The following is a 23,326-nucleotide window of genomic DNA, read 5'->3' as shown; positions in this document are numbered from 1 at the left end:
AAAGGTTAAAGTTTTGATTTTAGAATTTTTAAACAAATTCTCTCTACTTCTAAGAAAACTGTAAGCGACCCTTAAGGATTTCTGGCTTACTAGACTTATTGTTATCACGTAGCCGGATAGTCAGTCCTTGCAAGGGGGGAACGGAGCAATTTGAAAAATGTATCCAAATGTTTTGTTTTAAAAGAACTGAATATCACGTTTAAAACGTATTGAATGAATGAAAATATTAAATTTTAAAATTAAAAATAAATTATTAAAAAAAGTCGAACGGTTAACTAAGGAAATTAAACTCTGCAAATTTAAGTTAAACTCTGCATCAAAAATAATTATTATTGTCGATAATACTAGGAATGTATCTGTCACCTGTCGCTATCGTTAATCGAGTGGGCTATCGATATCAATAATTTTATTATGTTTGGTCAAGTGTACATGATTGCATTGGGCATTGCATGTTAACGCACATTTTCATCCTCAAATTCCGCGTGAGATAGCAAAAGCTAAGCCTGCATGTTTAACCATTGCACCAGCTAACGGACCGCAGAATTGCCACGCTTTTCATGGGTATGAAGCAGTCAAGGACCACTTGCTCTAATTTATTGTGTGTTCAATCCTGCTGCAGCAAGTTCAACGCCCTAGCATCGTTGCAGCGAAATCATCGAAACACTCAAATGAACTCAATGCAGTGCAGGATGATATCAATGTTGACAAATCGTAATTGAGTTGAATGTAAAAGCGATCATGACACATACGGCGTATGTCTGTCATTTCCAGCAAACGGACAACACAATGTATTTGTGGTGCGTCGAACTCATACCATTGGATCTAACGTGACTTTTAACCCTCATAATTTGACAATAATTACGTTACCAGTGTCAGCAATATTTGTGTTTCGTTGCTGGACCTAATTATGTCAGGTTCGATTTTGAAGATGGTTCGAATAGTCGTGAGCACAATGTGATAAATTTTTGGTGTTTGATGCTAGCTCACTAATTGGGTAACTTTATCAAGAGGGGAGTAAAATGAAGGTGTTCGAATGTTGATTTTATTAACGAAGTTGTTCATTCCTTATTATTTTGAGAAAAGATTAACCGTTTTGCGATATTTTGATAATTACTTAAACATTGAAACTTATATCAAAATACAAATTACAATAGTGATGTAAAAATTAATCAATCTATTGATGTAACTGTTTACTTCACTGCAATAAGATCAATTGTACAATTCTTTTTGGTTTTGTTCATTTTTCACCTGTTGTGTCTAGGTTTGACTCTTTATCTTTGATGTAAAAATTTACAAAAGTAACCTAGACTTACATTGCACAAAAACTTTTTATTTACAAGTAATTGTACTCGTTTCAGGTATCAAGTTAATGCCAGAAATTTTCGCAAAAACTAAGCATGAAACGTCACAAACACAAACCGTTGGTAAGAATACGAACCTACGATTAAAATTTCATTAAACGTCTTAAGGGTGAAGTGTAATGAAGCACAAGAAATTCATAGAAAGAGGTTACGTGCTATCGATAGGTAGCAATCTTTCCGAGTAGGTCGAACTTTCATAGATTGGATTGTTTCATTTAGGAATGTGGTTTGTTTCTTCTCGTCTTGACTGTTCTGATGGTATCGACTAGCCCAGACATGCGAATCGGGTGAGTCGTGATCTGGCAGCTGGTACGTGAACAATTTTTCGACACTCGATACCATCCACCTCGAGTATTTCGAGGCGGGCACTATCGATCGGAGCTGCATGCAAATTCCAAATTCTAGCCCATTAGCAGATGGAGCTCCCAGCCAACCCAACCGATTCTTTTCTGGCGCTGGAAGGGTAACGAAGGCGCAGAATGCTTGCGGTGGAAACATTGCACATCACTGGAGCAAAGTTTAATTCCGCAGTGCACATGCCGATACCAAGTAAAGATTGTTGCTGTTTTAGGAGATCGATCGATTGCCAAAATGTCAACTGCTGGTAGTAAGAAGGTAGATCGAAGAATTGTGTTTCGAAAGTAACATTCTTTGTGGTGAGACGATTTTTGAAGTGATTTGGTAATTTCATCTTTTGAAACAAGAAAAATGAAGGGAATTTGGTGGTTTGGTATGGAATTAGGGAGACTTTAATTTAAGCATTATTGAGCTACTCAGATTATAAAATAATAATGAGTTCGACGATTTTCGCCAAAAACCTTTAGTGGGTATAAGGTTAATGTTGGTAAGAGTCAGTTTTATTATCGATGGAAACTTCATTTTGCTAATGCAAGTTATGCTACAGTCGCACCCTGCAATGGTGAATTGAGGCGAAATTCTAGACAGGTGAAATGACGGTGGAAGGAGAATGAATGCGTATCGGATGCCAATTTGCATGTTGGGGAGAAATTAATATCAATTTATCTATCCTTTTCGTGCGGCGCTCGGTATGGCTGGATGGAATATATTTCACGTTATTTTGGCATACAATGATACCTTGAAATTTTGGGACGAGAATGTGTAGGAATGCAGCGAGCATAAATTATGTTTCACCGTAGCTGACTGCAACTGTACAATCGGAAACTGGGTGGCACTCCTATACGCCTCGAAGTGTTTGGTTTACCGCGGATCTATTAAATGCCATATAATTTACATGCCTAGCATGAACTTGAGTAGATGCATTCTCAGTGTATTATTAGGGTTGGTCAACTTCAATTCTTGGTTGGATAATTTACGTGAATTGTACGAAAAGACTCCTGTTAAGTTTCTGTTACTTTAACTAGCTGAGAGTTTATCGCACGTTGAACGCACAATGATCCGCCTTTACTGGAGATTTGCTCTTAAAATTGGAAACTATAACTTAATTTCATTGCTATTGATCCGCTTACTCAAGAATAGTTGAATTTGGCACTGGGCCATCGCTACATTGCTGCCAAGCGCATCGGAAAGGCATTGTTTGTGGAACACTGAAGCTGCCGACCGTTCAGTCGATTGTGTTGGCTTCCATGTGCATAATTTAACACATTCTGTAGACTGTGCAGCATGAACAGTGATGCGAACCCAAAACGCGGCTAATAACCTATGTAGGATGAACTAATTAGTGTTCTACCGAATCATATTAGCGAGCGTTCCCAAGAGTGCATATAATTTTGGGCGACGTTGAATATGCAACGGCAACATTACGCATACAATCGATTTTAGTTTCAGAGCTACAGATACTCCTCTGGAGACTGGTTCGATGCCACGAGCCTCGTGTAGGTAAGCCTTTGAGGTTTTATATGCGGTCGTGTAAGATCGTAAACTCTTGTCTTTCGCGACCGCGGCGTTATAAACATTAACGACGACTTAGGTCATAAATGGTGACGATATTCTTTTCCCGTTGTTCCGCTTTACAAGACACGCTCTTTCTTGTAGTAATGAAAAAGCATAAAATGTTGTAATGTATAAAATGTACATAGCGACGATCGATGGTGCGATGAACCGTGAAACCTTGGAAGGGATGTCGACACGTTGGTCTCGCGAAAATTCATCCCAATTCTTATCTTGATTTTATGGGAAGACTATGAAAATCGTAAAACATTTTGCTCACGGTTCTGTTGTACATTTTCCTGGCTTTATACAAGAAAAATATGGGTCAGAAATATTTGATTGAATTAGGATCCGAAAAATAGTTTAAAATTCAAATGTTTGTTCATTTACCCTCTTTCGGTATTGTTTTGATGTTCTGTTTGGGTTTAATCTTTATGCCTTACACAACTAAGATTAAATTTTACATTTTTGAAACTGTAACCCGCTTTTTTCTTTACATTCAATTCTTATCAAGAAGCATCAGGTCTTCAAGCATTGGCTATAAAACCCATATTAAAAAAAACCCTCAGCCCCAAGCCTATACGTACTGATTCGTGTTTTCGTGTCAGGCACAGTTTTTCCTAATAAACGATCGAAACGTAATTTATACGTTGAGTTGCGAAGTATTGTTAAGATAAACAGTTTTCTTGGCAAGAATGCTGAAATTTGAGAGATGATATGAACTGAACCTTTCAAAACGGGCTCTCATTGCAATTTCACACGCTTTCGTTCTATTTCTGTGAAAATAGTGATAAGGAGGACGTTGAGAAGAAAACGCTAGAGGAACATTTTGTTAGACTGTGGAAGTTTTTTGAACCAAGCTTTTTCATCCATTCAGCATCTTTTCATTTTCGTTCGCTTGTTTTTGGGTCGGTCATAGTATCTTCCGTTTTATCTGTTTCGATTTCAATTCAATGTTTCATTTTCATATTTTCTTCTGTATTGCCTTCATCCCAATGTTGGAGAAAACTTTTATACTGTATCTGACGAATGGTGAAGCAAATTATGACCTTTTTCTTCGCCAACATGAATCGTTTTCGCTTCTACACATCTTTTCGTAAAAGTTCGCGTGAGTTCATGTTGAAATATTTTCCTCCAAATTGAAAGTGTTCTGGAAAGAAGGATACTTAAGTTTTCCATGAAGAATTGGAACATATTTGGCAAATGACAACAGCAGCTTGAGAGCGTGATAGGAGACTTTCATGTCTGTAACGAATGCCTATCCCGAATACATTAAAAACAGTGAAACATACAAGACTGCTATGGATTAAAACTATCCAAAAATGAATATACTTTAGAAAAAAACATTGATTTTGTTTTTTATTGTATAATTTGCGATGAGTTGTGTGAAAATGAAAAAAAACAAGCTTTACAAAATGTTTGAAAGATTCTTGAAGATTCGGTAATCATTCTTTTTTTTTGCTCCCCCATCGAAGAATAATACAACAAGAGAGTTAGGTTTGGTTTCCTATCTGCATTTGAAGGATTTTTGTGAAACTTTATTCTGGCTCATTATAATCGTCATCGTTTCGAAATTCGTGTGTCCAATGCATGAGTCTCGAAAAAGGATGCTAACACTGGAAATGGTCCAAAGAAAGTGCATGTGTCCAAAACAAAATAATCCTTTTCATGGTAAAGACTAGAGTCTCTTTAAATACCTTTGGACATTGCATTTCTCCTCAAGCTTAACAAATGTCTTTGCGTTGAGTTTGCTTCGGTGATCGTATTTGAAGTGTCCTCGTGTCGAATACAGACAGAACAGCTTCTCTGAGTTCACCAGCTGGAATGCTTTTTCCTACTACTCGGCAACTAGTTTTTGAGTGCAGCAAATGTGTGCGCATTAGAAATAAGGTAGCAAATATGGAGTAAGACCCTGCATGTGACTGTTGATCCCATTATGAAACAAATTATTCTTTAAGGATCTGTGATTTAAGCTAAGCATGAACACGTACGAGAAACGACATTTCTTGCTAGCTATTTCCGTTCTACGTTTCGGCACTAAGGACAGTATTTTGTGGTAGTGCATTGGAAAAGCATTATCCGGAATAGAAATAGGAATACTACCATGAAGTTTGTCTGTGTTTTTGCTGTAAGCGGGCGAGTGCAATATGGAGCGTTGCCAAATGGAAATCGATAGCTTAAGGGCTCGTTTTAACGAAGCTAGGTGTTATGAGGTTATGTCTGTTTCGAAATTGTGAGCTTTTGTGGAATAGAAGTAAGCAAAAACATCGAAAATCTTTTGAAAAATAAAAATACTTTGGCGAAGGTTTTTAAGTCATCTGGAACTCTACAGCTGAAACGAATACAGATTTTGTTCTACATTATATTTCGGCATTGTCATTAAAATCAACAATACTTTCGAGAGAAAGACTAGAAATGGAATTGATTTTTGTAACTTTCAATTAGATTCAGTTTGTATGAATAAAGATTGAATACGTTGATATAAAAGAAATGTTCAAACTTAACAAAAGGAGAAAAATCCTAGTAGAGTCCTAGATTTTCAACTTAGTTGTATTTATTTACTCCATGAATTTTAATTCTATTCATGAAGAAGCTTTTCATTTAACAAAAAGTAGCAGACAGGTCCACCGTAAGATTCAGATACATTCAAAGTGAAGAACAATAATGTATTTCAATGAATTCCTCCCTTGCATAATAGTTTTTTTATTGACTCTCACATAGTGGCAGTCAAAAGAAAAATTTTGTTTTTAGTTTTCCCAAATAATTTACACAAGAGACATATACGATAGAACGTGTGTACGACATTCTAAAACCTTGAAAGCTCAAAAGAAGCTGTATGGTACATCACTCAATACAACCGTAGCATACACATCAAAAAAGAGAAATGAGAAATTGCAATAGAAAATAGCAAACAAACCATCAAACCTGCATTGGACCTTGGCGAACCGGAAGGAGCAGTTAAGATAAAAGGAAAACAGTAAACAACCATGACGGAAAAATGTCAACCAACCCCTTAACAGCCAGCGCCGCTTAACGCTTCAATAACTTTTCATTAAGCTAACTTTACGTTCCGGTGAAGGACCCAAATCGAAAGTGAGAGTGGCGACGAAACCATAATGGAAAACTAATTATAAGTAATTCGCATAATTAAAACCGCCAAAAAGACCAAAAAGTACTAAAGCTCTTTGGCGAGCAATGACAACGACATCCAATACAGAAGCAAAGAATAACGCGGCGTGGTTTATCACGTGTAGCAGGATCTGAATCCTTTACTTGGACGATGACAAAAATGTTTACTCCATCTTTTCAAGCGTTAGGACTGCTTTTACCAGAACACTTGCAGAATGGCATTTATCCAATGGCAGACAGTTGGAAACCGCAACGGAAAAATTAGTAACATATTTTCCGCATTTTCTCCGCGTCCCTGCTGCATTGTTGATGTTGCAAAAATATTTCCCACCACCGACCGTTGTCGCTGGAAATGTGCCACAAAAAGTTGCGTCTTGTTGGGAACCGCCGAAGAAATTAGTCAAGCGGTTTAAGCATCTTTCAGACTGGGTTTTTGTGGAAGATTGCGCGTTAGTTTGAGAAAAGCCTCAAATGGAGGAGTTTATTGTATTACAGGCAAGAAATATGGCCTGACGCATCGCCATCGTCGAGGTATTTGTCTTCCGTACATGTTGGCAAAAAGTAAGCTGGAAGTAAATTATTTCTACCTCAATAAACTTTTCGCTTCACAATAGCATCCGGATGCACCATGCGGACGAGTACTAAGATGAAGTAATAAAAGTCGCTTTGCAATGCGTTTATGCTTTCATAAGGCGGGCATGGTTTAATTAAAACTCGAGCTGAACACCTGAAGAAAATCCACGGAAAAGTGAGTTTTCACTCGAGTGCTGCTGTCTTCTTTGCTGCGTTTTTCAAAAACACCCAGTGAAAGCTCCTTTTTACCTCGAGATGACGCATAAAAGGAGTATTTTTTGCCACAAAAGCATGAAGCATCAATTTCCTAATAAGAGAGCGAAATGAGTCTTAATCAGCGTACGGCCATGCATTTTCAATAGTGGATATTAAAAATGAAAAACCTATTGAAATGCAGTTAGTTCTATTGAATAAGAGGTATCCGCACAATGAGCTTATTGAAAAGCTGTTTAATAGAAACCGAAATGGCGTTTATAATCTGGTTTTGAATGCTCTCTACCAACTTCCACGATATTGCAAGGAAAATTATTTTCACGTTGCATTTTGGTGCCAGTGAATCGTGAAACAGCTCATGGTATTTCATACGGACTTTACTTATTCTAATTGGCACTGTATATCTGAGCAAGTCCTACTGAAGAAACCGGTTTGTTCAATTTTTGCTGAAGTTACTCGATTTATAAATTTATTTCTGGTTTTTGGCGATAACAATACATATTTGAATGGAGAGCACTTGTTTGTGAACAAATTTTCGACTAGGATATCGTATGTATTTGATCATTCCAAACAATTAACTCATTAAAAAAGACAAAATTTCACAAAAACTAACGCGCTTGTTTATTTTATATTTCTCGTACACAGATTTAATGATATGGCGTAATTACCAGCGACACACTAAACATATGAATACTTACAAGTCGTAGGGAGAAAGCAGTAGTAACGTAGCCAAAGATTCAAGCCCTGCCTGCAAATTATGATGAATCATTTATTATGATCCAAGTCAACAGCAACATAAATTTGCAACCAGATCACCGACGATGATACATTCCTCAATACTTCAGCGATCGAGCAGCGTATCCTCTGTCAGAAGAATACCTTAATCTTCCTACAGCGCCGCTTATAACATTGTTGAACATCTCACCCTGCTTCAAACACCTTCTGAGTTCGTACAATGAATGTGTCATGCAAATTACCACATTTCCTTCAGCTATATTTTATTTGCTTTGTCGGGATGGTTGGAGTTTGGACTCTGGAAACCAAAGACCATCATCGGACGGAGGTCCAACATCTACCCACAGCCTTGCCATTTGGTTTCGAGTCGCGGAAAGATATCGCTTCGGAACAATATAAATCACCGTCATTTGACGACAATGGCCACAGGCGATCGACTTTCAATCGACATGAATCGCAACCCCATCCAAACCCCTTTCAAACTGAAGCAAAATATGGCAAGGCACAGCAACGAGAACTTCACAAAAACTACGACACACTCATCCCATTACCCGTCGATGCAAAAGATGAGCTACATACGGCCGATAAGTCGGAAAACAATCAAGCGGAAATGAAACTTTCCCATCGTCATCATCAACCAGGAAGTGAAGACATGAAGGTGGGTGAAGGTGTCCACAAGGCGGCTCGCATGCTTGACGACCGGCTTCCTGTGGATGATGATGTTGTTGATGCTGCCAAGGACGAATACTATGACGCTGCAAGCCGAGAAGAGAACGAAGGTGATAATTATGAGGATGGTAAAATAATCAATTCGGGTGCGTTGGACAACTTTTTCGGCGGGAAATCAACGTCCCCGTCGAGTGGTGCGTCAGGTGCAGAGGGTGAATATCGCAAGGGTTCGAAAAATGTGCATGATTATAAAAGTGGAAATACCGAGGGTGCTCTGGAATCGAATGCACAAGAAGAGCTCGACGAAGATGAAGAGGGAGACGAAGATGAGGAGGATGAGGAAGAAGATGACAGTGAAGTGTCATATGGCGAGGATGTGCTTCCACCAAGTGAAGCGTTCGGCACCTTTGGTGGAAAAACTGACGGTGGCTCGAAAGTGGAGGAGACGCCGTACTTTCTGGTCGAGCCGCAGAGTACTTATGTGATCCGGAGCAAGCCAGCCGTCCTGAAGTGTAAAGCAGCCAACACACTGCAGGTTAGTGAGGGGACATGATGGAAAGTGTTTTTAATTTATGCACCACAGAAGCAATCTGAGGGGCTAGTCATACATGAAATACCCATAAAAGAGGTGCGTTTGATGAAATTTAGGTGATGAGCATGCTTTGTCTGCTCAAACAGGCCTTTTGAGAGTGCATATTGGTAAGTGTCCAGTTTGTCTGGTTTAAAAGGAATATTAGAGATAAATGTCTTCTTTCTGCGTGCGAATTTGTTCACAACTTAAGTCATATAATTTTTTTGAAAAATATCAAATTCAGAATTCTTTTGTTCTTGTGTCTGTTATACGTGTCGTGTATCTTTTTTATTTGGAATTATTTTCAAGGAACTTACGAAAGAATGTACTTGCTTCTTAATAATGATAACTATTAAGACAATAATAACAGTATGAAAGGCATAAACACACCTAGACAATCTCCGTAGACAGCGAAACAATGGAACATATTTAATATTTAATATTTTCTAACCTTATCTCCAGTGATGAAATGCTTAGTAGGGTTCTTGAGGCATTTGAAGAAGCAAAAACCGCCAAAGAAGTGTTACTCTTGACTCGATTTAAGCTTTCGGTTTGGTAGTTTTGTTGCTGCCACTTACGGGTTACGAGCATCTTTAGCTTCATGAATATTTTATCGTGACGGCTTATAGTGAACGACCAACGCAAAGCTGTGTTGATTCTCAAAGTGGCATGTCGAATGTGGCAAACAACAGCAGATCGGAAGTAAGATGGCACCAACGCAGCGTGTTCTGGCGATTTGAATAAAGAAAGGTTTGATTCGACGATTGAGAGAGAGTGTGAGAAGACGTTGCGTCCAGCATCGACTATATAGGATTCTTAATCCTTTTAAGAGGACTATACGAAACCCTGGCAGGACACGTTATGTTTTATTCAGCGTTCAGGATGTAGCGATAAATTTTATCAGACGGACAGGCATCTTCAGGGCCGAGATTTTGTTTGCTTCGTTTTAATGCGTATGGATATTCCCTACGAAAATGGTATATTTAGAGTATAAATATTTTTCTCGGATATTTTCAGATACATTTCAAGTGCAGTGGTAGTATCAAGCCTCCACCCTCGATCGAAGAATCGCACGTAGACCCTCACAGTGGCGTTCACTTTCAGGAGGTGACGGCCACAATATCCCGCGACCTAGTGTACGAGTACTTCGGGAAGCTACCGTTCAAATGCGAATGCCACGCCTGGTCCCCTCGCGGAAAAGCCGTCAGCCAGCCGGCCTCGATAATTGTTGCGTGTAAGTATTTTTCTGAGTAGTGTGAAGGAGCGGATGAGAAGCATTAAATTATACAGGGGCACTAAGAGGCTTTAAAAGTATGCATCACTTGTTGAATGGGGTGGGTGAGTCATCTCGTAAAACAGGAAAACCATTTGAAGCAGGTGAGGTAGCGTGAAAGTCTAAACAAACGGCTGTACCTTTGGCTTAATTTACAACGGTTCTATGTTTAATAGGCTTTGGCTCAAAGCTTGTGTGAAGTAAAATTTATTAAAGAAATGAATAATAAAGTTGTTGATAAGTCTCATGTTTAAAGCAACAAAATGCACTTAATTTATCTCAGGAAGGTAATAAAGCAGAATAGTATCGCAAGTCTCATCACAGTTATTTTATGATTTTGCTGCATGAAAATAACAAACATCATATTGGTATTCTGTGTTTGAAGGTACCACAGAAGTCAAGTTTACACATACTTCTTGAATAATGAAACACGCAGCTGATGAGCATATGAGACACACCTATATGAGATATATGTGAAATATTAACATCAGATACTCTTATAAATTCCTTCATTTTGCGTTCTGGTTACAAGCATACCTAAGAAAATAAAACTGATAAGAAAATTGGTCGTTATGCTTTAATCAAAGACATAACACCCTAAGATGCTCTTGTGATCAGTACAAAAAATGGTATAAGCATGACTCATTTAAAACATTTATACATTTGACGGCTGTACTTGGGTGTTTAGAATGTCTTTCCAGCAAGAAGGTGTTATTTTTCCACCACATCTAAACCCCTGTACTTAGAGGATTTCGGGGGTTGCGGTTACAAGCATTCAAAGTGTGTGGTTAATGCTTTCCGGAATTATTTTGCAGGATGGGGAACCATTTTACATCTGCTTCCAACACGCTTTTCGTGGCTACGTCTTAAGCTGCCTCTAAGGTTTCGTTAGTTAAGTTTCAATTTCGCAGACAGTGAATTCCTGGTGATAGGGGAACTGCCAATGAAGCCAAACGATTGGAAATAAAAAGCACTCGGTGGATTAGTCCTACAGTCAGCTGAACATAAACAGAGAGGTTATGAGTTGAGGAAAATGTCAGGTTTTCAATGAGGTTCGTTCTAAACAAAAGCAATTTCTGCTAATGTACCTCATTGTTTGAAATTTGATACACCATATCCGAAGAAATAATTGTTGTGGTTTCAAGAATATTCATATAAAAAATTCGTAAAAATACAATTCAAGAGTTCGACGTGCCTCGACGTGTAGAGTAATTTAAATGTAAGATTAATTGATGTAGAAATCATATCACACTTTGTTTGATATCGCATGATACGGATCTGTCTAAATTTCATATTTCTTGAGCGAGAAATTAGTGAACAAAAAGTTATTGGTGTGTGTTGCATGTAGAATAAGGTCAAAGTAAAACATCAGACCAACATAAAATAGGGTATTTCGCGTCAACAAATTAAATTTCCGTAAAAGAAAATAGTATACAATAAAGTTTTGCCATAGAACGTGAAATTTATGTCATTCGTCTCTGTACGCAGAAATCACCTACACATGTTTCAACAAATTGGTAATAAAAATTCCTCAAAACTCTAAACCTGATGGTAGTGCGGTATATGAGTTCCTTAACGAATCATGTTCCTAAAAACCTGATGATAAACTGCCTCGATTGAGTAGAACGTTGTATTCGGCCGACCACAATGTTACAACTGCTTAATTATAAAAACAAACCAATGTTACGGAAAGAAGAAGTTATTCGAGTCCATATGCTATCCGCGGCCTCAAGGGTCATAAATCATATCCGGGATGCGTAGTGGAAAGCGCATGGGCATAAAAAAACGACTATTATATTGAAGAAAGATGTGACTTCACAGGGCACTAGAAGGGGGTCTATCATGGGTCTAATTCTAAACAAATATCACACTGTCTGTGTGCGTTGTTCATTCCGAAAGCAGTTCACCTTTCCTGTAGGTTATGTCTACGGAAGTCACGAAGTTCGGGAACAAACCGTCGCGTTGTTTCGCTTGACGCCATGCACTTCCGACAGCGACGATGCTTCATTAATGGAGCGAGCGTCTGTGAGCGATAGGTGTTGTGGAGTTGAAGTTGAATATTTGTACTTTTAAAAAGTCTTACTGGGCACCCGGCATCGTACAACATTATCCGGCCCATGCGAATAGAAACATATTTGAAGATACAAACAATAAATTGGAACAGATGAAGCCTCTTAATGTAGATGGGTTCTACAGCAAGAGCGCAACAGAGTGTAACATATTCGTGAATGCATAAAACGCCAAACACATGACACATTAATTTATGGCTTGATTTTCTTTGAACATCTTCTAACGGAAAGGATGAACAATATTTAGCGAATCGTTGTACATCAAAAAGAGAAAAAACGTAACCAAAAGAGAATGAATCATCTCAAACGTACCGAAACATGTAAAAAAAGGCATTTTGAAATGAGTCACATTTGTATTGTTTCGAAGAACCTTAGTATTTCGTTCGCAGCGAACGTGATTGGTGGTATCATAAATATTGTTTTAAAATCTTAAATAAAATGCTATTATCTTATTGATTAAATTTTTTCTTTGCAGATTTGAAGAAAAACTTCGAGCTTCAAGAAACCAAATTTAGTGCTGAAGTTGGAGAAAAGCTGGAAATTAAGTGTATCGCTCCAAAGGGTTATCCAAAGCCCCAGATTACATGGTTGAAGAACAACTTCACCGTCACATCAAACCCTCTATTGACCTTTACCACAGAAGGAAACATTGTGATAACAAGTTTGAATCTTCAGGTAGGAAATATTATTACAAATGAACATTATTCAGAACTGCGTGTAAACCTTGCGTCAAGCTGAAAGGATTCCCACGCGATGGGCATGACATTTTTATTTGCAAATTGCACTGTTTAAATGTGCAAATCCTTTAATGGACATTTGTTTTGTTATTCGTTTCCGTTCGTCCTAAAACAACATGCGTACGGAACTGTTACTGTGGGATTGTGAAAACGTTTGAAACTCGACGATGGAACTATGCTGTTCGATTGGAACCAAAAGGACATAGGAAATTATACGTGCATTGCGGAGAACATTGCCGGAAAAAGGACATCGGAATCAATCGAGCTGATCGTTTTCGGTAAGAGGAAGAATTATAATTTACGATGTTTTATCTTTTGTTTGTATATTAATATAGTTGTATAGGTTACAATTCTCTAAATCTTTTCCTATTCTGTTGCATTGCATGAGTCGTAAAACATCAGACAATTTTGTTAAAATGCTGCAATGGTATAGAAAATCATTACGTTACAAGGAAAGAAAACTTTCCTTCCGATATACTCACGCTTATTACTTGCTTATAATGAACGGAGGATAGAGCCAATGGAGCGCCTGGCTGGAGTGTCGTTGTCCGGGAAAACCAGCCCAGGGAAGGAAGCGTACCAGAACCTGTAGCGATCCCATTCCTCTGTATGGGGGAGCACCCTGCGTAGGTCCAAACCAACAGAAAACGATTGTGTAACATGTCCAGGTAAGATGACGGAATAATCTCACCTTCATTTGGAAGCCTCAGAAATGTTATCTCCCTTGCAAGTAGAATGATTAATTATCATTCGGATATTTTCATGATCATTATCACTATAATATCTCGAACACGTTTTTTGTTACGCGATTTTTCTATTCTTGATCTTTGATATTTACTTTATTCTTGCTGTGCTGCCTGGAATATGAACGACTTTCCACGTACAGAAGATACCCAAATAATCACTCCTAATGGATTCGAGGATAACGCATTTGGTGAGTAAAGGAATTAACCATATATCTTTACATTGCATTAGGATTAAAGAGTAATGTAATGTAGTGATGGGAGTCTTGCAATTACATTTAGTGGATATTCGTTCATTTTCCAAACTACATGCCGACATAGCCTTATGCAAATATTTTAATTATTAAAAATCAAGTCTTTACTGTAATGATACCAATTTCAACTAAAGTTTTCCATGTAAAAATGTACATAAGATACCTTTAAAATAGTACCATTCCGTCAATTGTAGAAATGTGTTCTCACACTTTTGTTGTGGCAATTCAGCATTCGGCTGCCTAAAGCAATGTTGTACATTGTGTATTGAACATTGACTAGACGTAGTTCCACACTCAAATCCAGCTGCTAACTTGATTTCAAATCCAATAGACATTCCAGGTCCAAAAGTACTCTAATCGTGTCCTTCAATTTTTCTCAAATTGTCCCTCGTACATTTTGAAAGGTGAAAGTACTGGTCTCAGAATGAATGGAACCGATTGTAGTTCGTTCTGAAGAATACAACTGTGGTACTTCTTGCTTGGCGATAACGTCTTGGTGTTGGCGTGACGACATTCTGCTTGTTGAAGTTCCAAACCATTCAAAGGATAAGATTTACGTTAGGAATTTCCATCACACGAATTCTTAGAGTAGTTTGAGCGCTTCTCCATTGCCTGGTGCTCACGGTATGTCTATGTCTTCAAGGCAGATAGCATGGAAGAGAGTTTGGAATCAAGAACGGTAGGCATCGCACAAAGATTCTTATCGGAGAAATTGGTTTCCTTTTAGCATCCTGTCGTAAATTCGTGACTCAGGGAAGGTTTTGGGTTCATTGTCAGGCTTGTCATTGTGGTATTGATTATAAAAGGATGTTGCATGCACGTTAAACTTCTCATCGTCCTCTAACGAGTGAAAAGAGTGCAATCCAACGGGCAAATTGAAAACGGCATATCTTTTCCATGTTAGATAGTACATAAAGATGGAAAATGTGCTAATTGGTAATGTGCTTCTTGGTCAAACTTGGACGCTTTCGTTTGCAGTACGCCGTTGGTCAGCATGGTCTGCGTGGAGCTCGTGCACTAACAAATGCACCCAATCAAGGAGACGAATCTGCCGCACGCAAAACATGGACTACTACGATAAAGCGCTTGTGAAGCATCATCAACAGTTGGCAGCTCTTATGGAGGATCACGACGAGCAGGAGAGCAGTGCCTACGGTTGTCACGGGAAGGACGTTCAAACCATCGTTTGTCGAGGTGGCGAATGCAGAATAGATGACACAGGTGAGTGTATTATACAGTTCAGGTTCTTTCCATTGGCTGATACTTGATTGTTGATACAGAATGTATTTCATACCAAAAAGACACATTTGTTCATCATTCATTTATTCATTTAAGGAATATCATTTTATAATCATTATTATGCAAAAAAATCTCAGAGCATACAAGGATCTTGATCAAATAATCAAAGAACAATGATTATTTAAGCGAAAATTGAATTTAATTGAATTCAAACGGTCGGGTCGAAACTGCTAATATGGGCTCATTCTCACAAATCTCTAATAACCGTCGCAATAGCTAACAAAGGGTGTAATTTGAATAATACCAATTAACAAGAAGGCTGAAGCCTCGTGGATTCTATCCTGTTTCCGGAAGACCATGGTGCATTTCACAGACAAATAAATAAAGTTACGCACGTTATGCATTTCAAGCTGTGATACAAAGATCCCAAATCATGTGACACGTTTGGAATGCGAGGATGGAAAAGTATTGTTGATGAAGGGGGAAAAAGGCTGCATTGTGCAATATCAAGTTACAGACCATCTTAAATGCCCCTGAGGGACATCATATACGGTTGATGGGCATGAAATACAGGACCCGTAGCTTTTTGTTGCTCTCATCTATAATAATACAATACAGTGTTAAGCATTGGCTTTCTTGGATGTTTCCGTTGTGAGAATATTCTCATCACATTATTGTTTCTACGATTTTATATTGCACAAATAGAATCGTTTTGTTTTGCCCAAATTCACATCGTTTGAGTTTTTATGCAATTTTTGATTGGTATGCAAATAACCTCAAATAAACAATGCCTAGCATATTTGTCTCTTTCTATTTGATGCAACCTAATTGAACTTATTCAAGAATAATTGAAAAAGTTACAGAAAGGTTTAATATTTGCACAATTTAAAATATAAGGACCAAGTGAAGAAATTGTGTGACAAATAGTGTGACTCTTCTTGATTTGTTGATTTACTTTAGGGGGGCCGTATTGTGATAACTGAAACGCAAAGTAATAAATAAAAATATAGCTTGAACAAAAATATTCACCACCTTATGAATAACATGAATGAATAACAAGTAATGAAGCATATGCAAAACCATACCAAATGCTAGTAAGCGACAATAGTAATAGAAGAACAGAAAGATCAGAATAGAATCCACAGCTTCATATTGACTAAAGCTCCACTCAGTCAACCGTAATCATCGGTCATGAATGGAGCCAATCTGAGCCTTTGCTTATTCACCAGGGAAAACGCTCTGAAAGGACGTCCCTGAGTGCGGCATATCCTTACCCGTGCCTGGTTGGTAGTGTGTCGGTAGTATACCAAGCACCTTTCAGCATTATGGTGCATTGGCATCAGTCAAGCCTGAAGTACTGCGGACGCAGTTTTCAAAAGCATCAACAATAAACATAATCATTCATCTCGCTTTTCCCCCGGAATTGAGGATAGCGAAAGAGGCATACGGAATCGATATGATTCTGGAACGGTCTCACGATGCTGGCGAGTGAACGAAGAAGGGTGAAATCTCTTCTTATTGCGGAAAATCATAATAACCGCACTGATTACTCGCCAGGGGAATATTTATCCGGCTATTATGTGATCGTTGCTGGTGGTATGAAGTAAGTGAAACAGATTTTTTATATGTGATATTGATTGTTGATTGTATGTGAGATTTGATTCACAAACTGTTGCGGAAATGATCAATAATGTTATGTGTTTAGGGAATATCATCGATAGTGTTGTAATCGATGCCTTCCTAAAATATCTAGAACAATAACTTTTTTTTTAAATATAATCTTTATTTAAAGTTCAGTGATTATTCCATGGTTTAGAAGAAATGTGATATGATTTCTAATGCAAAGATCGTATCTAATTTGAATACTTTTTGATGTTGAACTGAGTACTGATATGAGCATATACAGACCAAATTTTGGCATGTAATAAAATATGACTTTTTGTAAAATAATAATCGCATTTTACTATAATTTTTTTGAAAATGCCTTTACTTCGAGTATGTGCTTCAATACTCGTATGTCCACTTAAAAAGATGCATTCAGTAAGGACATTCATTGCTTCAAAAGCAGTAAAAGGCTCTTGAAGAAGCTTAAGTAGCTCCTACACCTATGTTCCACATTTCTGAAGAGAACTTGAGAAGAGTGAAAAGCAAATCGTTCTCTCCAATGAATGAGTTTTCTCTAGCGCAAACGGTAATGGAATGCAGAAATCATTTTTCAAGACAGGCTTTTATGCTCGCCTTTGCTCGATGTCGTAGTTTGCTCAATGGTCTGGACGTACTATGGAAATAGGTTGATACAAAATTTCATATGTAAGTCATGAAATGTTTAAAGCCGTGTAAATAATGATCCTTTTTCAACAAACATATGTTCCACTCATATTTTGAGCATATTGAGTAGGCTAAACAATAAGCATTTAAGATAATACAAAACCACCTAATATCGTTTCGACAACAGATTTAGTAAAACATTGTTTTTGCGTTATTGAAGATCACAAGTTTTGTACATTGAACTAAAGGAAAGACCATACACTTATTCTCTAACGTTAAGCAAATGAAACAATAATAAAACTATTCCAAAAATTGCTGACTTGTTGGCTTTTTCATTCCGTTACATTTCGTTACAGCTTCTGATTAGATCTTTTATCTCGGACTCGGGTTCATAGTGACACTCTGTTTGACATTCCTGGTGTTTCTGCTGCACATGCGACATCGACAGAAGATACCAACGTACTCCATCACTCGGACGACACCGGATCAGCACACATACACACACGAGTTTCAAAAGAAGCTTACTCTCTCCTCAAACCCTCCGGACATCAATATACGCGTCAACGGCTACGAATACTCTAACGGGAGCACCATGGAAGCTCCAAAAATACCGAGTCAGAGTGTTCCGTTACTTCTGACCAGATCCACATCTGAACATCACTACGACGAACCGCAATTCAACTCGATGTAAGTGTTTTCACCAAATGGACTGATATTTCGTCAGGAATGCGAATCTACTCAACGAGGCATATGGCTTGTATTTGTACTCAATCATTATCCGTCTTGATACGCCACGGTCATTTCTACAGGCAAGCGATTCAGACAGCAAATAAGGACGACACGGGTACGAATGTGTACAACCAACAAAAGGTTGGGTCGGGAGTGATTCTTCAGCATCATTACCATCAGTATCACTCACTCGAGCAGAGTCACCTTCAACGTCAGATAACATCGTCACCTGCCGTCCAATCTCAAAAGGGTCAGTATCGCAGCTCTGAATCGCTGTCGGGGACGTCCAACACAAATACATGTAAGTGTCGTTTTGCAATAGAAATGAGCTTTCCAATATTCTTTTTCTAATTTGGCATCGAGCGATGAATTTTCCGTGTCCGGTACCGTGTGTCATTCTTGAATGAATTCCTCATTTAACTGATTGATGAGAATCTGCGGCCGGTTGTCATAATATTGATGGTTTCAATTTCCTTCTTGTCTTTGTTGTGGGGATTTCTTACCTGACCAGCAAACTCAACCTACGCCATCGCTACGACGGATTCCTTGGACACGTCCAGTTCGTCCGAGGCCATGTACAAATCGAACTCTGCTCGTCAGGTTGTCACCTCGGAGGGGGGTTGGTTGGAGTTGGAGCATCTGCAAACATCGCTCTCCATCCCCGAGGGAGCCATTCCAACGGCGCTAAGAATAAACGTTTTTCTGGCGGTCATGTACGACTCCAAAGATACGATACTAGTCGAAAATCAGGTCACCCACATCAGTCCCACGATTGTGTGTGGGCCAGCAAAAAGTAATTTCTCCAAACCGCTCATCATCAAGGTTCCGCATTGCGCCGAGGACATTGCCAGCTGGAAGGTATCGCTTTTCTACAAAGAGGAAGTGACCAACTGCTGGAAAAAGATTGCGTCATCGGAGAATGACGTTCCCAGTCCTCAGGCCTACATTCAGCTTGACCAGCACAATGCGTACATCATGACGCGGAAGCTCGGCAAGTATCTGCTCGGTGGTGAAAGTCTTGCGCCAGAGGTGATCGTCACCAAGCGACTGAAGATCGTCATGTTCGGTCCGGTTAGAAAACCGGAAGCCGACTTCAATATTCGCGCCTATGTGCTTGAGGACTACCCGAGTGCTTTGGAGCACTGCAGTGGAATCGAAACTAGACTGGGTTATTTCCAGATCGGACAGAGCTCACCGTTTCACTTCGCTAACAGTAAAGAAGCGATGACACTGCGCATTAACTGTTCCGGCGGCTGGACGACGTCGGCCGAATGTTCTGCGCAGAAGATCCCCTTCGATCACATCTGGAAGAACATGGCGATCTTGCACTGTGAGTTCTTGTTGCACAAATTGACCGATGAGATGCCTTGTTTACGATTGGAACTAGCTGCCGAGCAGGACAACGGTGCCAAAGTACTTATCACGTCAGTGGCATTCTCGTGATAGTACATAGCGCGTACTCTCCAGAAGCTGATGACATTGTAAGAGGTGCAACTCGGGCATGCAAACATAACCTCATGATTCCTTAGTAGATGTGTGCATCCATTTAAACATTTATTATTTAACCAAAAGCCCATAAACAAAGCCAACCCTTATAGAAGTTACTGTTAGCTGCGCACCAAGTTAGACATTGTAGCAAGGCGAAAACGAAACAATGCCGAGGCCATTACATAGCGAATAAACCTAGAACTAGAATCTCACCCTCATATACAAATAGCACATCGTCACAAGTTGTTGATTAACGCATATACCGTGTTCAGTTGTAGCGATTGTTCTAAAAGGATCGAATCGAAAGGCGATCAAGTTTCCTGCGAAATGATCGACAAAGGTAGTCGTAGAACAAGTCGAAAATGCCAAATATTCGGAGATTTGGAAGAGGAAACGTCATGTATGCCGAAATGTAGTTATCATCGCCGTTCAAATTAGATATACGCTCTCGGTCAGCGGCACCAGCAGTGCATTATTTGAGTTGTAAATAATAAAATAAAAGTTGTACTGGTTAGCGACGATCTAGGTTAAGGTACTGTTTCCCACGGATGTCCTCGTTTCCGTAGCTCTATTGATAAAGACTGATTGTGAGGAACAATAAAAAGTTGGCATAGAAATACTGGTCAAACTGAGTTTTAATACAGAGTTGAAACAAGATCACGTTTGTGGTTATTAAAGGTAAGTAAAAAAGGACCTTTGATGAAGTTGTTCAAACATTTATGGTTAATACTTGGGAAGATACTATTATACGCTTCACTCTCTTATTGCACTAATTTAGAACGTACTTCCATTCCTTTTATCCTGAATGATGTATGTTCCCACTAGGAGAGCTTAATCAAACAAACGTAATGGAGCAGCAAAATTATGTGGATTATCCGTCGTGTGCTATCTTCCCCCACCGATGACCGAACTGCTGGTCGTAGTTGATACCAGCATTGAAATCGTTCCAGTCTGTCCATAGACCCGTCTAGTCTGATGCTCATTTGCGGTTATTCGTATGGTCTCTTAGTTCGCAAATTTGTTCACTCGCTAGACCGTAATTTGACCATTTCAGTGGACAAGCTACAGAAACCATACTGGGAACATTGCATTTCTTCATTAAATAATGTTTCAATTAAAATTAAAAAAATCAGAAAAGTGTGTCAAATATTGCACAAAACATGTGACATGTATTTCAACTTAAAATAATTTAGACCAAAGACACATGAAATCATAAAGAAAAAAAATGACAAAAAAAATAATGAGCTCTTTGAGATGAATCGTAGTCGACTTTCAAACGACAAACCTGTTCAAGTGAAAAGCTGTATCGATTCATTTGTATTCTGTTCGTATTATTTGCAACATCTGGTCCGATATAGAACTCACTCTTGATGGACATGCATTTCTATATCGTTATCCTTAGATGACACAAAGCTGCAGATGTTGTAAAGTTTAAAATAATTGAAAGAACGTGCGCTTTTGTCGTATAAACATTCTCTATCAAATTTCGATTGAGCTGCCAACGAAACATCCTGGAAAGGTTAGTGAAGATGCCGGGAATATATTTTTGCATGTGAATGACATGAATTCTTGGCCTTTAAATGATAGCTGCTGTTGTGCCCATTCGAGGAAGGTTGGAATCATAAATTTCGATATTCTAGGTTAGGATGTTTTTCTTATTTTGTTTGAGCGATATTTTTAGATGTTATCTTAGCAGATGGTGTAAAGTGTTGATGCTGAAAATGTTTCCCGCGTGAAAAACACATCCCATACGTGACTGAAGCTTTATCGTGCTCATTCATATGGTATTGTCACCTTTTCGAACATCACAACAGTGTATTGACGCTCTGGTACGTGTTGACAGTGGGATGACACTCACACTGCGATTTGGGTCAAACGAAGGTTGCCTAAGCCACCACGATTATTCTTCATGTGTAGATTCATATTCGTGTACAAAAGATCAAATAGTATTTCTTAAAACAGTAAAATTTTACATTTCTTCTCTCACGATCAATCATTCAAGTTAATCTGAGAAACAATGAGATTTTTTTTCACGTTCAAATTATAAAAGTAAGATGCAATCGAATCAAAATGATACCGGCTGATGGGATGACACTTTTGAGAAACATAACATTCTGGTCCCATGTTGTTTGAAGCGGTTTTGTAAAGGATTTAATTAAATTTATGTCAATGACAGTTAATCATATCGAACGTATCCAGCGTGGCCACACATGTCTCCACACGACACAAATCATTTCCGAACCATGACACACAGATTCGATGATAGGATTCTTCCACAGCCGTCTGGAATAAAATTCAATTTCCGTTTGTTAATGCTCGCTTTTCGATCAGTTGTTGGAAATACAAACTTGTAAACATTACAAGGGAAAATGGTACGTTATTAAAGTATAATGATCAAATTTGCTTATAATTTATCCACTTTAAACATGCATTTCTGAGCTTAATTTTGATTATTGTAAATGTAGTCCTAGAAGGGCTTAAAATCTATTGATGTTTGAAGTCTCTATACGTGTGGCTAACTACAAGTGTTATGCTGGAATCTAAACTTTGAAGTCTCTATACAACATGTAATATTTTGACGATGGCGTATGATTTATGTCGACAGTAGATCATACATGCCCATAAAACACAGCGTCGCGTTCAAACTCCTCTCTTGTTGGGTGTTTACAATCGAATGGAACCGCATCGGAATCGTTACTCGAATCGCAACGAGGGCTCCTCCTGTCGAAAATTTGATTGAACTCGTTTCGCTGACCTATCAGTGTTTCGGGTCCTGTGTCCACCCGTTGTGTCCTGTGGTCAACATGTGTTTGAATAGATCCATTGGTTGATGAGCACTGCAAATCTGTCCCAAAGCTAACCAAGGCATGGCACCCACTTTGGAAGAGGAAGTTACTTTACTCATCGGAAATGGATTACATTAGACTGAAGTGGAACTCGACGATCCCAGAGCAATGTGGTCCGTAATGCGATTAATTAAATTGATAGATACATGTTCTACATATCAGAAACGCACTATTTCTACAGTCTGAAGATCATAACACTATAATATCATGAAAAGTATGCCTTTCGTTTTGTAGACTTTTACTTTATTTTTGAAAATATTCCATAAATATAAAGAAAATATAAAGAAAATATTCCAGCTTGTTATTGCACTATACCAGAAGGAAATAAAAATTTACTCTTTAGTAAAGTATTTATTTTAATTTGAAAGGGAATTTAAAACAAACCGAACAACACTGATGTTAGTTCTGAGTGCAAAACGTTTACCAACGTTTTAATTTTAAGCATAAGGGGACAAGCCATAAATCTTGAGCACATTTATTAAGCGGAATTATTTCCCTTCTTGCTGGTGGATTTACCGATG

The 23,326-nt window shown here is 38.5% G+C and overlaps 1 pseudogene; it reads left to right on the top strand.

Moving 5' to 3' along the window:
• The first annotated feature begins 7,659 nt into the window (after nt 1–7,659).
• LOC125760872 (netrin receptor unc-5-like) lies at nt 7,660–20,576 on the top strand (annotated as a pseudogene).
• Nucleotides 20,577–23,326: the final 2,750 nt, after the last annotated feature.

Source organism: Anopheles funestus, chromosome 2RL (genome assembly GCF_943734845.2).
Source record: "Anopheles funestus chromosome 2RL, idAnoFuneDA-416_04, whole genome shotgun sequence".
Classification (NCBI taxonomy): domain Eukaryota; kingdom Metazoa; phylum Arthropoda; class Insecta; order Diptera; family Culicidae; genus Anopheles; species Anopheles funestus.
The sequence above is the reverse complement of the archived record's forward strand: the minus strand, read 5'-3'. Positions and strand labels throughout refer to the sequence as shown.